The 14,117-nt window shown below is 42.3% G+C and overlaps 1 protein-coding gene and 1 non-coding gene across 3 annotated transcripts in view; both read right to left on the bottom strand.

Annotated features, from left to right (window-relative positions):
- The window catches only part of SEMA6D (semaphorin 6D), a 790,451-nt gene that overhangs the window by 92,487 nt on the left and 683,847 nt on the right, over nt 1-14,117 (bottom strand). The gene's annotated exons all lie outside the window — the stretch shown is intronic.
- TRNAK-CUU (transfer RNA lysine (anticodon CUU)) lies at nt 14,037-14,109 on the bottom strand. The gene has a single exon. It is a non-coding gene; the product is annotated as a tRNA-Lys (tRNA).

The following is a 14,117-nucleotide window of genomic DNA, read 5'->3' as shown; positions in this document are numbered from 1 at the left end:
ATATTCTTTCTGTGCCCTGCTGCAAAAATAAATAAATAAAATAACTTGCAGTTGACTGGTCATCATGGACACATAGGTTGATCATTTCACAGCTGGATTATCTGTATTCATGTGAGCCTGGGAAAAACATTGCCATTTGTACCAGATGAGTGGACACACAGCCCAAACACAGACCTGTCCAGTTTAGTATAGAGACTGATGGCTGCCAGCAGGTGGCCTGCGTTTCATCTAAGGATTCTTTGACCTGGCTGGAGAGGGGGCATGTGAGGGATACCAAGGAAAGGGTGTCAGTTGAGAAGCCTGCTTTTTGTGTAATTACTAAGAATGAGGGAAAAAGTCCTCTTCCAAATGGTTGCTTTGCTGTGTTGGAGGCAGAGAGATAGAAACTTAAAATTCTTAGAGCTTCAGTCTTTAGGGAGTTGGGCAGCAGCACAGCGGGTTAAGTGCACGTGGCGCAAAGTGTAATGACTGGCGTAAGGATCCAGGTTTAAGCCCCTGCCTCCCCGCCTACAGGGGAGTCACTTCAGAGGTGGTGAAGCAAGTCTGCAAGTGTCTGTCTTTCTCTCCCTCTCTCTGTCTTCCCCTCCTCTCTCCATTTCTTTCTGTCCTATCTAACAATGACATCAATAACAACAATAACTACAACAACAATGAAAAAACAACAAAGGCAACAAAAAGGCAAATAAATAAGTAAATAAATATTTTTTAAAAAAAGAACTTCAGTCTTTAGAACAGTCCCTGGTCCACACTAAATTAGACTGATCAAATTCAAGTCTCAGCAAATCTATTTTGGAGAGAGAAGAAGAGGCCTTTAAGTTTTCGAATTTCTACAAGCTGTCATCACAGAAAACTGTAAGGGGCCAAGTGTTGGCACCGCTGGTTGAGCACACATGTTACAGTGCTCAAGGACTCAGGTTCAAGTCCCCAGTCCTCACCTGCATGGGGAATGCTTCACAAGTGGTGATGCAAGTCTGTAGGCATCTCTCTATCTCTCTCCCATTCTGTCTCTGCACTCCTCTCAATTTCTGGCTGTCTCTACCAAATAAATAAATACAGAAATACAGAAATACATAAACATAATAAAAAATTAGAAGAAAACTAGGATACACTAGTGCCGGTCCCAGTTCGGGGCGCCAGTTGCCAGTCTAGCTTCCCAGGCAGGAGACAGACGACCAGGGACTCATGACTGAGCTGGGAAGCGGTATCTCGTTTATTAATCAGCTACATCGCCTTTTATGCATCTCTTCACTGGAAGTGGTAAGGGAAAGGAAATGACTAGGAGAGGGGGCGGAGCAAAAAAAAGAGCTGAACAGAACATAGAAAGCTTCCATCTAACCAGTGGGGATTAAACCAGTACCCTGCAGGCAGGGCGGGACCCAGGTAAAACAGTGATTATGTAAATAGACCACATCGTAAGTAATACAAGTGAACCTAATGTGATGATCAAAACAGAGGGTCTTATAAGCAGAATTTAGAAGCATACCGACACACTAGGTTAACCTAAGCATGTATCAGCACCATCTATTTGGCTCTTGAAAACATGGATGCATTTCTTCCTAGCTGTACTGAGAAGTAAGGACCCCCAGCAGTATGTGAGGTTAAGGTGTGGAGCAGAATGTCTTTCCAGCTAGTGTAGTTAACATTTTTTGATCTCAAGTTAACTATATGCCTCCTGCTAACTATACGCCTTGTCTTGATGCTGAATGCGAGCAACTATTAAAGCAGTATGATGAGTCGGGCGACCCAGATGTGGCTGACCATCTCATTGCCTCCCTGGATGCAGCACGCCAAGCCCGCTGGCAACAACTCACGGAAAGTCTGAACTTCACCCACTCAAGTAGGGAGGCCTGGAAGCTTCTTCACAGACTGGGTGCCGGTAGCCAACCCCCTCCCGTCTCCCATCCTCCCGTATCTCCAAACTCAGTGGCCAGTCACCTAACTCAAGTTGGACATGCTAAGATCGACCCAGTCTGGAAAAGAGAAATTTCCCATGAGTGGTCATCCCACTTCCGGTTATCTTGTCCATCTCCAAAACTCTCTCCCTTTACACTGTCTGAACTGGAAGACGCTTTGAAGAGGGTTAAACCGGGAACAGCTGCTGGCTATGATAACTTCACCCCAGAACTCATTTTTAACCTGGGTCCCACGGCAAAGAAGTGGCTCACTTCATTCCTGTCCCACATCTTGGAATCTGAGTCTATGCCCAAAGTTTGGCGTCGTGCGAAGATTATAGCGGTTTTAAAACCAAAGAAAGACCCAACACTGGCCGCCAGCTATAGACCAATTTCTCTCCTCTCCATGTGTTACAAACTCCTTGAGAGGCTGCTTCTGTCACGTATTTCTCCTCTTACAGAGAAATTCCTATCACCTGCCCAAGCTGGTTTCCGCCCAGGAAGATCTACCTGCAAACAAGCCCTGGCCCTCTCAACTTACATTGAAAATGGATTCCAGAAGAATTTAAAGACGGGTGCTGTCTTTGTTGATCTCACAGCAGCCTATGACACGGTCTGGCACCATGGTCTCCTAGTCAAAATCTCAAGATGCCTGCCTCCATGGGTGGCCAACACTATATCGTTTCTTCTCCAAAACAGAAGATTCCGGGTGCATCTGGGTGACAAGTCTAGCAGATGGAGACTTGTCTCAAGTGGCCTCCCCCAGGGCTCTGTTCTGGCTCCTATGCTATTTAATATTTACATCAATGACCTCCCAGAAACTTCTTCAAGGAAGTTCATCTACGCCGATGACATCTGCTGTGCAACTCAGGCATCCAAGTTCGACATCCTCGAGGAAACACTCACGAAAGACATGTCTCTGATATCTGATTACTGTAAAAAATGGCAACTAATCCCTAGCACTGCAAAAACGGTATCATCTGTTTTCCATCTACACCATGCCTCGCGTGAGCTTAATGTGCAGCTTGGCAATACGAGAATCCGGCATGAAGCCCAGCCAGTCTATCTTGGCGTTACTCTCGATTGCACTCTGTCATTTCACGAACATCTCATAAAAACTGCAGCAAAGGTGGGCGCGAGGAATCACATCATTGCAAGACTGGCCAGCTCCTCATGGGGCATGAGCGCTTCCACACTGCGATCATCCTCTCTGGCATTATGCTATTCCACTGCAGAATACTGTGCCCCAGTATGGTTCCGTAGCCCCCATGTCCACTTGGTCGATTCCAAATTATATTCCTCCATGAGGATCATTTCTGGAACCATCCGTTCCACCCCGGTTCCATGGCTGCCAGTTCTTAGCAACATCGCCCCGCCAGATATTCGTCGGGATGCGGCATCATCTAAATTCATTTCCCACGTCTACGCTTGACCGGACCTGCCAATATACGCGGATATCTTCGCCCACCCTGTCCAACGCTTGATGTCTCGTCACCCAATCTGGTCCTCTATGCCTACACTGAACTTCTCTGTTCCAGTCTCTTGGAAACAGAGTTGGCAGTCAGCTGAGGTAAAGAACAAACACCTCATCACAGACCCCTGCAAGCGTCAACCCGGCTTTGACCTAGCACGTTATGATTGGGCCCTCCTCAATTGCTATCAAACAGGCCATGGCCGGTGCACTGCTATGTTCCATCGCTGGGGAGCCAGAGACGACCTGAACTGCCCCTGCGGCTCCAGACAGACTATGACCCACATAGTCAATGACTGCCACCTCTCCAGATTCAAAGGAGGTCTCGAAACTTTACATCAGGCTCAACCTGATGCTGTTGACTGGCTAAGGAAGAAGGGCAAATGCTAGAAGAAGAATCTCAAGTTAAAAGGTTTTCTGTGGGGGGGAGGAGTAGATAGCATAATGGTTATGCAAAGAGACTTTCATGCCTGAGGCTCCAAAGTCCCATGTTTAACCCTGCTCTCCCCCAACACCATAAACCAGGGCTGAGCTGTGCCCTGGTGTTTCTCTCTGTGTCTTTCTCTGCATCTCTCTCAAAAATAAATGAATGAATGAATGAATAAATGAATGAATAAATAAATAAATAAATAAAATACTTAAACATATTTTTTTAAAAGTTTTTCTGTGTGAATGAAATTCTTGGGGTTTACTCTTTACAGCTCTCACACACAGCACACTGTTTACAATTAGTCATATAATATACTTTTTACAACTCAAAGTTTATATATTTTTTATCACTTTCATCCAGTTTCCTTGTCCCCATTGCCACTTCAGGAACCACAAATCTGATCTCTTTCTGTAAGTTCATTTATACTGTAATGTGAGGTCATACAGCATTTTTCTTTCTCTGCCTGACATATTCTTTTCTTTAACTTAGGTCCTTGTGCTTGGTAATGTGTACATTCTCCCAGGTTGCCGCCAGCCAGTGCCTTCTGCCAAATATATTTCTTATAACATCTACACCTAGTACCTAGGTCCATTCCTACCTTTATAAGTGGCAGGATAGATTTTGTTTTATGGCTGAATAATAATTCAGGTACATATTAGGCATATATATATGCATCATAACTTTATTATTTTATCAATGAAAAATTGTTGTTTTATATCTTGACTATTGCAAATGATACCGTGTGAACATAATAGTGGATCCATCTTCCTCATAGAAATAGTAATGATTCTGAAGTTCCAGGGCCACCTCCAAAAAAGGCTGGGGGTATGGATTGACGTGGTCATACCTATGTCCAGTGGAGAAGCAATTACAGAAGCCAGGGCCTTCCCCCTTCCTCCAGCCCATAAAAAGTTTTAGTCCATACTTCCAGAGTGATAAAGAATATAGAAGCGTCCAATGGAAGGTGTAGAATATGGAACTCTGGTGGTGGGAATTGTATGGAATTGTACCCCTCTTGTCCTACAGTCTTGTTAATCATTATTAAATCACTAATAAAACTAAATTAATTTAAAAAAAAAAAGTCAAGTCATCTGCAGGTCTGGTTCCCTCTGAGGGGAGTGAGAGAGGGGCCTGTGCCAAGTCTTATTCCTTGGCTTGTAGGGAGCAGTCTCTCTCCCTCTCTCTCTCTCTCTCTCTCTCTCTTTCATGGTGTCTTCCTTCTATTCATCTCTGGCATTTAATTTCTGGTTTTTGTTTTTTTTGTCTAATAAATATGTCAGTTGTAAGGATGAATTAGCACCCATCCTAATGAACCTAACTTTAGCTTGGCCACATCTGCAAAGATCATAGCAACTAAGGGTACATTCTGAGGGAGATAAGGGTGAGGACTTCAACGCAGACATCCAGACTATAACTTTAATGTTACTCCACTGAATATTACAAATATCTGGGGGCTGGGAAGCCACACTCTCTCTGCCTTTGTTGAACATTTTTCATTCAAACCAAGAGCTCTCTTAATTGTAGAAAACCAATCCATTGTCAGCACTGTCTTTTCATCCTGTGATTGTAGACTCTAAACTTTATATTTAAAATTTTTAAATTATCTTCATGTACTTATTGGATAGAGACAGCCAGAAATTGAGAGGGAAGGGGGTAATAGAAAGGAAGACAGAGAGATACCTGCAGCCCTGCTTCACCACTCGTGAAGCCTCCCTCCTGCCAGTGGGGACTAGGGGCTTGAACTCAGGTCCTTGCACATTGTAGCATGGGCACTCTACCAGGTACACCACCACCAGGCCCCCAGACTCCAGACTAATGACTGCCTATTTTTTCCAGTTGTGTAGCAAAGGCCAGGGACCTCGTTCTAGCATCTGACTGTTGTAGGACTGGTCACATCTGCAAATAGGCCCAATTCAGTTAGGCTGACCAAGGATTTTTCTGACAGGTTTACATGACTGTACTTTGCTCTGCGCATCAGAGAATCAGGTATAGTGTATTTTTAATGCAACAGGACAACATCGAAGGCAGTCGACAACCTTGTTTTCACAGCTTAACTCCTGATGCTAAAGGATGCTATCTTTGCAGTGTGCTTAAGGGCTGTTTTAAGCAGAGAAAATTGTAAAATCAGCAAGTGGACCTTAGCAAGATCATTACCAGGGTGGGAGAACAGTCCTTGGCAAAAAAGATGTTAGAATGATTGTGCATTGAATATTCCTTGTTTACAGTAGAGGAAGGAAAGCTCTATCGAACAAATTAACACTGTCAACTATGAGCAGAATTATGGTAAGGAATGGGGTGGGAGGAGAAAGACATTTCCAACACCACCACCAACTTAGAAAAATGCCAAATCTATATGTGTGAATAAACCTTCTCAAGAGTTTTGCTATTAAGTAGGAGTAGTTCTTAAATTCTTCACTGTATTCTAGCCATTCCAATTATCTTAAAACATCTTCTTACATGTCTAAAATTTTTTATTTTTCCTCTTCTTAGGGCTGTCCTTTTGCTGTGCAGTCTACTAAACATGCCTTTCCACTGACTCTTTACATTGAATAATCTTTGCTAACCTTTGGTTTTTGTTATCAATGTTAATTTATTTTTAAATTGCCACCAGGGTTATTGGTGGGGTTTGATGCCTACATGGCAAATCTACTGCTTCCAGCAGCCATTATTTCCCTTACTGGATAGGACAGAGAAAATTGAGATTGTGGATGGGGAGATAAGAGGGAAAGAGACATAAAGACACCTGCAGCACTGCTCCACTGTTCATGAAGCTTCCACCTTCTTCAAGTGGAGAATATATGTCCCTATTAAGTGACTGAATTCCCATTCCATCTTTTCCTTTCTTTCTTTCTCGCTCTCTTTCTTTCTCCCTTTCTTTCTTTCTTTCTTTCTTTCTTTCTTTCTTTCTTTCTTTCTTTCTTTATTCCTTTCTTTCTTTTTTGGCCTCTAGGGTTATCACTGGGGCTTTGTGCCTGCACCACAAATCCATTGATCCTGGAGGCTAATGTTGCCCTTGTTGTTTTATCATTGCTATGGTTATTATTATTGTTGTTATTGATGTCATTGTTTTGGATAAGGCAGAGAGAAATGGAGAGAGGAGGGGAAGACAGAGAGGGGGAGAGAAACACACCTGCTTCACTGCCTGTGAAGCAATTCTCCTGCAGGTGGGGAGCCAGGGACTTGAACCGGTATCCTTACTCAGGTTCCTGCACTTCCCACCATGTGTACTTAACCTGCTGAGCTACCACCCGACCCCCCCCCATTCCCATCTTTTATAGGTATTGCATGTTTCCCATTTCTCTATTGTCTTTTTCTTCCAATGAAAGTTCCAGGATGGCAGGAGCATAGAGTCAACACGTACACAATACAGATTCTTAAAATTAGGAGGGAATGAAAGAACAAATAGGGTTAAAGAGACATTTACTCCAGGTTCCATTAGACTTGGTTAATCCTTTTTCTTTTTTTTAAAATTTTTTATTTAAGAAAGGATTAATGAACAAAAACATAAGGTAGGAGGGGTACAACTCCACACAATTCCCACCACCCAATCTCCATAACCCACCCCCTCCCATGATAGCTTTCCCATTCTCTAGCCCTAATCCTTTTTCTTAAGTATCTGGTCTGTCTTACCCGGACACCTTATATTTACTTATTTATTTATGTTTAATATGTATTTATTTTAATTTTATTAGTGATTTAATATTGACTTACAAAATTATAAGATAATAGGGGTATAATTCCACACTGTTCCTACACCAGAGTTCTGTGTCCCCATCTCCTCCTTTGGAAACTGCAGTAGTTCTCCCAAGGTCTCTCTCTCTCTTCTCTCTCTCTCTCTCTCTCTCCCTCCCTCCATGGTCCTGCATTCACTTCCTTTCTAAGTCACATCTACCCCTACTACTACTTCTGAGCACCATTCCTCTTACCTTCCTCTCTGTCAGGTAAGAGAAACAGTGCCTGACTTCCTTGGGTGCTTTCCAGATAGCACCTCAGATTTATAATCTTGAATAGTTGAATCAATCCTATTATAGGGGAGGCTCTATTGTATTATCAAGTTCTTTTGTAGAAGGGACAGTTTATGTAAAACGTGTTGAAGATCACAGATCCAGGATTATCTAATTTCACATTATTTGCATTTAATCATTTAAAGAAGTAAGTGCCCTGTAACAGATTTCATATGTAGTCTCCTATGACTACATATGAAATCATACAACAATGGTGGCAAGGATGGAAGACGAATTTGTACTGCCTACTGCCCTCAGTAATCACAGCCCTGAGAAGAAAGAGATGCTTCAGTTTTCCTGCCACTGTGTACCTCGAGGGGGCCCAGAGATTACTAGGGCAGAATTCACAGGCTTTTGGATCTCAGATCTCATCTTCCAGCTCTAGATCTTAGTATTTATTTATTTATTTATTTATTTATTTATTTTTACCAGAGCACTGCTCAGCTCTGGCTTATGGTGGTGCAGGGGACTGAACCTGAGACTTTTTTTTTTAACATTTCAGATGAAGATTTGGGGTCTCCATTTTATAAAAAGCTAGTAGGTTTATTTTAAATATATTCCAAGGGACCTATGACTTTACTAGTTTTTGCCCGAGCCTGACATCTAATATGCAAGTCTCAGGTGAACCTGAGACTTTGGAGCCTCACACCTGAGTGTCTGTTCGCATAACCATTGTGCTATCTACCCCTGCCTAGCTCTAGTTCTTAAAAACAGTAGCTTCAAAAGGAAACTGGTAACTTTTTAAACCCAGAAGACACCACTTTAGCCGGGTAATCAAAGTTAACATCATCAGTCATGAGACATATTGATGTTAATTGCCTTTTAACATGGTGTTCTGAGATAGACTCAGCATCTCCAATCTGGCATTCTTGGAACAATGGATAAACCCATTTCAGTCATGAGATAAAAAATGTCATGGCAAATAGTAACCTTCTAGCTTCAAGAATGTCATATCAATGTTCACAATGAATGGTCTTAGAATAGAGTAAGACTAAGGAGCTGTAACAACTTAATATAAACTGGATCCTAGATTGAATCCTAGACCAAAAGAACATCACTAGTGGGCCAACTGGCCAAATGCAAATACAGTCTACAGATTAACTGATACTACTGCTTCTGCTTTGGTGTCAATTCCAAGGCTTAGTTAGAGCTTTGCTCCCAAGCTTCTGTTAATATGAGGGAAAAGTTGAGTGAAGGTTGTATTACAACAATGTTTTGGATAATATTGATTCATTTGTTACTTTTCAAGACATTTTTTTATAGATGACTTAATAGTGGCTTACGAGACTGTAAGATTACTGGGTATAATTATATACTATGCCCATCATTGAAATTCTGTTCCCCACCCTCCCAATGATAACCACCATAGTCCTCACAAAGTGTTAGAGACAATTAGTTTGCTTCAATATAATTAAATATGATCCAGCAATATCACTCTTAGATATTTATCCAAAGGACATGCAAACACTAATTTGAAGGACTATATGTACCTCTATATCCATAGCTGTGAATAAATAATAGCCAAAGACTGATAAACGGCAAGAAAGAAGACGGGTGCTACGTGCCCACGGAACAGATAGAATATTCCTTGTGTTTCCTCGCTTCTTCACCTACCAGGAAAAATTCATTCCAAGGCTGCCTTCTCTCTACCTATAACATAGGTGCCACACCTAAAATATACCAGGAGAAGATGCAGAATCACTGAATCTCTGTGAAGTAACTTTCCACTCAATAGAAGGAAGGGTGAGTGTGCTCAAGGAGGTGCTTTTTAATAGCAGAACCAGCCTGCCCAGGCAGTTCATTTCAGGGAAATGCTGTCTGGAGATTCTTGCTTTACCCACCCCACATCCCACAGTCAATCTCCTGCTGCCCAGGAAACCCCGGAGAAGCTGCAAAGGAGAAAGAGCTGATGATGAGCAAATCCATGCATAACACAAGCTGTGAGTCCCAGTGAGTTCCTTCCAGCAGCAGGAAACAGCTGCTCTGAGACATATGCCAAGGAGTAAGGGAGGCAAGGAGAGAGGACCTTGCTCTCAAACACGCAGCCCAACTTATTTCTAAAGCGTTGGCACGGTGGTTACAGGTGATGGCAGGGCCAGGGAAAATGAGACTATTCAAGGCCAAATCTCCCCTTTTGCTAGGACACTCCACTTGATTTTGGGTTCTCCCCCAAAAGCTCTGAAGGTAGAAGGCCTTCTGCATCTTTCCAGTGCCCAGGGCAGACTCTTCGACTCTCTCAGTAGGGAAAGCTACTACAAGAAACAATCCAGGACTCTTCTTCTCTTTTATTTTTTATTCATTCTTTCTAATTTTTATGAGACAGGACAGAGAGAAATTGAGAGAGGAGAGGGTGGTGGAGGGGGAGAAAAAGACAGACTTCTTGTGAAGCGCCCCTCCTGCAGGTGAAGAGCTGGGGCTCAACCCAGGTCCTTGCGCTTGGTAACATAAGCACTTAACCAGAGGCGTCTGCCCCCCGGTCTCTTCTTTTCTAACGTTCGTTCTTCCCTAAACCCTCATTTAGTTCAAAGCTGACTTTATAAGATCTGGATCCCAGCCCTATGACATAATCAATTGGTAAGGATGACAAAATTTTCTGAGAGCTGCCATCTGATTGGCATAATGTTTTATGTGCTTATTCATAAAGGATCCAAATCACTTTTTAACTACAGAATGCTGTATATACAGATTGTCTTCTTATCACAACTATTGGAAGTTCAACCTCTTTTTGAACAACTCATCAGGACCTAGGGATGTTACAACTATTCAGCTCAAACTATGAAGCTCAAAAGGGCAACTCCAATTGGGAGGGTAAATAGAAATCTGCATATGAATAATTGTGGAGTATGGTGAGTGAGAACTAATCATCCTGGCTGGCAGGGCAGTGTAAAGTCTGAGCTGAAATCTGCCACCTCCTTCCAGACCCTCCTTTTCCTGGGTGGATCCTTGAGCAAGTCTGAATCCATTAACCTAGTCATGATTCAAAGTGGCTTAGCTATGACTCAAAATTGATTTAAGCTGTCTTTACCAACTTGCATGAAGAGCCAAGACTCATTTCCTTTGCCTCTCCAGAAGCTTCCATATATATAATCTTTTGCCTCCAGGATTATTGCTGGGTTTCAGTGCCAGCACTATGAATCCACTGCTCCTGGAGGCCTTTTGTATTCATTTATTTATTTATTTTCATTTTTGTGGATAGGACAGAGAGAAATTGGGAGGGAAGGGGAGATAGATAGAGACAGAGATAGAGAGAGACCTGCAGACTTGCTTCACTGCTTGTAAAGCAACCCCCCACTGAAGACGGGGAGCCAGGGGCTCGAACTAGGATACTTATACTTCGCACTATGTTCTCTTAACCTGGTGTGTAACCTCCTGCCCCCCCGATTCCATATTAAATATATATATATATATATACATGTTTGTTATTAATAGTAAGCTACACATTTGTAAGAATAGTGGACAGTTTCACACCACACCCACCACCAAAGTTCTGTATCTTTACCTCCCAAAGATCACCATAGTACTTTTATTTTGAGAATTTTAAATTTATTTTTATTATTGGATAGAGACAGAGAGAAATTGAGAGGTGAAGGGAGACAGAAAGGGAGAGAGACAGAGAGACACCTGCAACCCTTGCTTTACCACTTATAAGGCTTTTCCCCTGCCAGAGGCTTGAACCTGGGTCCTGGTACACAGTAATGTGTGAGTTTAACCAGGTGCACCAATGCCTGGCGAAGCCTTCCACCATAGTTCTTACAAGTGTTACAGGTGCTTCTGTTTTTTGTTTTTTTTTTAAGATTTTATTTATTTATTTATTTATTGAGAAACATAGGAGGAGAGAGAAAGAGCCAGACATCACTCTGGTACATGTGCTGCCGGGGATTGAACTCAGGACCTCATGCTTGACAGTCTGATGCTTTATCCACTGCGCCACCTCCCGGACCACTTTTTTTTAAATAAGTGATTTAATATTGATTTATAAAATTATGAGATAATTTTGTTAGGGAATCTTGGAAAATTTACTGGAGGGCACTACACAAAAATGATATGAGGATATAGGGCTCACCCGAAGATAGTTAGGGCTGGTACTGAGCATTCTTTCATCTACAGCCAGATTCCTTGGAAATGTATATTTATTCTCATCTGTTCTTTTTTTTTTTTTTTTATTTTATTTAAGAAAGGATTAATTAACAAAACCATAGGGTAGGAGGGGTACAACTCCACACAATTCCCACCACCCAATCTCCATATCCCACCCCCTCCCCCGATAGCTTTCCCATTCTCTATCCCTCTGGGAGCATGGACCCAGGGTCATTGAGGGTTCTTTAGAATTCTTCATTGGAAACTTTTAAAAGATACTGGTAGAAAATTGGGAGTTTGGGCCAGGGAAGATAACTTAATAGTTATGCAAAAAGACTCTCATGCCTGAGGCTCCAAAGTCCCAGGTTTAATTCCTGTACCACCATGAGGCAGAGCTGAGTAGGGCTCTGGTTTCTTTGTATATGCCTTTCATTAAAATAAAACTATACGTGTGTGTGTGTGTGTGTGTGTGTGTGTGTGTGTGTGTGTGTGTGTATTAAAGAGAGAAAATGGGAGTTTCTCAATATATTCCTTAATCTTGAATTTGAGTTCACTAGTCCTTCTTCCTTCTGCCCTGGAGATAAGATCATTATATCACCTAGTCTTTGTTGTTGTTTGCCTAGAGCATTGACAGTGATGATAGGGATTGAACCTCCTGGGACCTTGGAGCCTCAGGCATTAGAAAATTTTGCATAACCATTATGCTGTCTTCCCAGCCCTAGCACTAGTCTTTTTTTTAACTTTTTTTTGGCCTCCAAGATTATTACTGGGGCTCCGTGATGCACTGCAGAACAACTAACTCTGGCAGTCTTTTTTTTTTTCCAGTTTTATTGGATAGGATAGAGAGAAAATAGAAAGGGAGTGAGAAAGAGAAATACCCGCAGACCTGCTTCAGGCTTGTGATATGTTTCCCCTGCAAGTGGGGAGCCTGGGGGCTTGAACCAGGATCCTTGTGTGGGTCCTTATGGTCAGTACTATGTGCACTTACCCCAGTGCATCACTGCCCAGCCCCCTCACTAGTCTTTTTAAAACTACATGCCCTTATGTCTCTTTTCTCGATATTTGGCAGTAAATTTGACATACAAAAATCCATCCAATAAATACTTTTTTTTTTTTTTATGTGTGTGTGGCGTGGGCTTCACTCATGCATGGTTTCATTGCCCTAAAGTCAGTTTTTCCATTGTTTTTATTTCAGACATATATATGGACAGAGAGACAGACAGAAGTAGAAGGGACACCACCTGGTGCTATGATATTCTCATGTATTGCTGGAACTCAAATTTAGGCTGTGTGTGTCACAAGGAATGCACCCTACCCAGTGAGCTATCTTCCAGTCTCCCAGTGTTATCACTGGGATATGGTGGCCGCAAATGGGGGTTGTATTGTTATTATATTGTATTGTTATATGGAAAACTGGGAAATGTTATGCATGTACAAACTGCTGTATTTACTGTCGAATGTAAAACATTAATTCCCCAATAAGAAAAAAAAGACGTTTCCCTTTTTCTTTTTAAATCTCTTGCCTCCCCCTCAACCATTATGTTAGAGACAAAGAGAAAAGGGGAAGAGAGAGAAAGAGAAAGAGAGACATTTGCAGCCTTCCCCACCAATTGTAAAGCTTCCCCCTGCAGATGGGGACTGGTGACAGTACCTGGGCCATCACACATGGTAACTTGTTGTTTTGCCAGTTGTGCTACTACCGCATATTTTAAAAATAAGTTTAGGGGCCAGGAGGTGGTGCACCTGATTAAGTGCACACATTATAGTGCACAAGGACCCGGGTTCAAGCCCCTGGTCCCCACATGCAGGGGGAAAGCTTCATGAGTAGTGAAGTAGGGCTGGAGGTATCTCTACGTCTCTCTCCTTCTCTATCACCTCATCCCCTCTCAATGTCTCTATCCAATGATAAATAAATCAATAAATATATCAATTTACAAGTAAATTAATAAGTGAATAAATATAATATATTTCATTACTATCCTTATTATTAGACTGAGTAATGGAAGCTGATTATAGTTGTGATAAATCTGCCAATATAAACTTTGTTGTTCCTGAATAAAGAAATACAGCTTCCCTGCCCAGCCGTGGTCTCCGCGTCTCTGTTACCCGCCGTGAAGCCAGCCAGCCCGGCCAGAGCCGTCCGAAATTTTAACAACAAATGGCGCCCAACGTGGGGCACGAACCCACGACCCTGAGATTAAGAGTCTCATGCTCTACCGACTGAGCTAGCCGGGCATCATCTG

Source organism: Erinaceus europaeus, chromosome 16 (genome assembly GCF_950295315.1).
Source record: "Erinaceus europaeus chromosome 16, mEriEur2.1, whole genome shotgun sequence".
Lineage (NCBI taxonomy): Eukaryota > Metazoa > Chordata > Mammalia > Eulipotyphla > Erinaceidae > Erinaceus > Erinaceus europaeus.
The sequence above is the reverse complement of the archived record's forward strand: the minus strand, read 5'-3'. Positions and strand labels throughout refer to the sequence as shown.